This window comes from Arachis stenosperma, chromosome 3, assembly GCF_014773155.1.
Source record: "Arachis stenosperma cultivar V10309 chromosome 3, arast.V10309.gnm1.PFL2, whole genome shotgun sequence".
In the NCBI taxonomy this organism is placed as follows: Eukaryota; Viridiplantae; Streptophyta; class Magnoliopsida; order Fabales; family Fabaceae; genus Arachis; species Arachis stenosperma.
In genome coordinates, this window is record NC_080379.1 from 8,823,223 (window position 1) to 8,826,226 (window position 3,004).

The 3,004-nt window shown below is 42.5% G+C and overlaps 1 non-coding gene across 1 annotated transcript; it reads right to left on the bottom strand.

Annotated features, from left to right (window-relative positions):
• Positions 1–398: 398 nt before the first annotated feature.
• On the bottom strand, positions 399–502 carry LOC130971640 (small nucleolar RNA R71). The gene has a single exon (XR_009082851.1). It is a non-coding gene; the product is annotated as a small nucleolar RNA R71 (small nucleolar RNA).
• Positions 503–3,004: the final 2,502 nt, after the last annotated feature.

The following is a 3,004-nucleotide window of genomic DNA, read 5'->3' on the forward strand; positions in this document are numbered from 1 at the left end:
TCGAAAATAACAACAATGCCAACAATGCAAGGAAGATGCTTGGTGACTTCATTGCACCCTCTTCTGACTTCTGTGGAAGGAGCATCTCAATTCCTACAATTGGAGCAAACAACTTTGAGCTTAAGCCTCAATTAGTTTCTCTATTGCAGCAGAATTGCAAGTATCATGGACTTCCATTGGAAGATTCTCATCAGTTTTTAGCTGAATTCTTGCAAATCTATGACACTGTTAAGACCCATGGGGTTGACCCTGAGGTCTACAGACTTATGCTCTTCCCTTTCGCTGTAAAAGATAGAGCTAGGACATGGTTGGACTCACAACCTAAAGAAAGCCTGAACTCTTGGGAAAAGCTGGTCAATGCCTTCTTGGCAAAGTTCTTTCCACCTCAAAAATTGAGTAAGCTTAGAGTGAAAGTCCAGACCTTTAGACAGAAGGAAGGCGAATCCCTCTATGAAGCTTGGGAAAGATACAAGCAATTGATCAGAAGGTGTCCTTCTGGCATGCTTTCAGAATGGAGCATCATATGCATATTCTATGATGGTCTGTCTGAACTGTCCAAGATATCATTGGACAACTCTACTGGTGGATCTCTTCATCTGAAGAAGATGCCTGAAGAAGCCAGGAACTCATTAAAATGGTTGCAAATAACCAGTTCATGTACACTTCTGAAAGAAATCCTATGAACAATGAGACAACTCAGAAGAAAGGAGTTCTTGAGATTGATACTCTGAATGCCATATTGGCTCAGAATAAAATATTGACTCAGCAAGTCAATATGATTTCTCAGAGTCTGACTGGAATGCAAGCTGCATCCAGCAGTAATAAAGAAGCATCTTCTGAAGAAGAAGCTTATGATCCTGAGAACCCTGCAATGGAAGAGGTGAATTACATGGGAGAATCCTATGAAAACACCTATAATCCTTCATGGAGAAATCATCCAAATCTCTCATGGAAGGACCAACAAAAGCCTCAACAAGGCTTCAACAACAATAATGGTGGAAGAAATAAGTTTAGCAATAGCAAACCTTTTCCATCATCTTCTCAGCAACAAACAGAGAACTCTGAGCAGAGTTGTTCTGGCCTAGCTACTATAGTCTCTGATCTATCTAAGCCCACACTAAGTTTCATGAATGAAACAAGATCTTCCATTAGAAATTTGGAGGCACAAGTGGGTCAGCTGAGTAAGAGAATTACTGAAACTCATCCTAGAACTTTCCCAAGCAATACAGAAGAAAATCCCAATAGAGAGTGCAAGGCCATAACCATGACCAACATGGTCGAACCTGGAGAGAGTAAGGAGGACGTGATTCCCAGTGAGAAAAACCTCATGGGATGTCCTCTGAACGAAAAGAAGTTTCCCTTTGAGGAACTAAGGGAATCTGAGGCTCAAACAGAGACCATAGAGATTCCATTGAACCTACTCCTGCCATTCATGAGCTCTGATGAGTATTCTTCCTGTGAAGAGGATGAAGATATTTCTGAAGAGTAAGTTGCTAAGTACTTGGGAGCAATCATAAAGCTGAATGCCAAGTTATTTGGTAATGAGACTCGGGAGGATGAACCCCCCTTGCTCACCAATGAACTGAATGACTTGATTAGGCAGACATTACCTCAGAAGAAACCGGATCCTGGAAAATTCTTAATACCCTGTACCATAGGCACCATGACCTTTGAGAAGGCTCCGTGTGACCTAGGGTCAAGTATAAACCTCATGCCCCTCTCTGTAACGGAGAATCTAGGGATCCTTGAGGTGCAAGCTGCAAGAATCTCACTAGAGATGGCAGGCAATTCAAGGAAATAGACTTATGGACTTGTAGAGGATGTCTTGGTAAAGGTTGAAGGCCTTTACATTCCTGCTGACTTCATAATCCTGGACACTGGGAAGAATAAGGATGAATCCATTATCCTTGGCAGACCCTTCCTAGCCACAGCAAAAGCTGTGATTGATGTTGACAGAGGAGAGTTGGTCCTTCAAGTGAATGAGGACTACCTTGTGTTTAAAGCTAAATAATCTCCTTCTATACACATGGAGAAGAAGCATGACAAACTTCTCTCAATGTAGAGTCAAACATAGCCCCCACATTCAAACTCTAAGTTTGGTATTGGGAGACCATCATCATGCTCTGAGTATCTGTGAGGCTCTATGAGAGTCCACTGTCAAGCTATTGACATTAAAGAAGCACTTGTTGGGAGGCAACCCAATTTTTACTTATCTATGTTAAATTTCTATTGTTATTTTATGTTTTCTTTAGGATGATGATCATGTGGAGTCACAAAAATAATAGCTAAAATAAAAAACAGCATTGAAAATAGCACACCCTGGAGGATGAGCTTACTGGCATTTAAACGCCAGTAAGGGTAGAAGAATAGGCGTTAAACGCCAGTCTGGCACCATTCTGGGTGTTTAACGCCAGAAAAGGGCACCAAACTGGTGTTTAACGCCAGAAAGGGAAGAAAAATTGGTGTTCAACGCCAGAAAGGGAAGATAAGCTAGTGTTAAACGCCAGAAATGGGCAGCAACCTGGAGTTTAACGCCAGGGTTGGCACTCAAAGGGGCGTTTACATGCCAAAATGGTGCAGGGATGAGAAACTCTTGACACCTCAGGATCTGTAGACCCCACAGGATCCCCACCTACCTTAACTCTCTCTCTCTCTCTCTTCTTCACACCTTCCCATAACACCCTTCCCTAAATACCCCTCACCAATCACCTCCATTTCTCTTCCCCATCACCTCTTCACCAATCACCTTTACCACTCTTCCCAATAACACCCACCTCACAATTCAAATTCAAATCCTTTCCCTCCCAAACCCAACCCCTAATACACGAACCCTACCCCTCTCTCCACTCCTATATAAATCCCTCCTCCCTCCTTCATTTTCATACATCATAAACACTTTTCCCCCCTTGGCCGAACCACCCACACCTATCCATCTCCTCTATTTTATTCTTCTTCTACTCATTTCTTTCTTCTTTTGCTCGAGGACGAGCAAACCTTCTAAGTT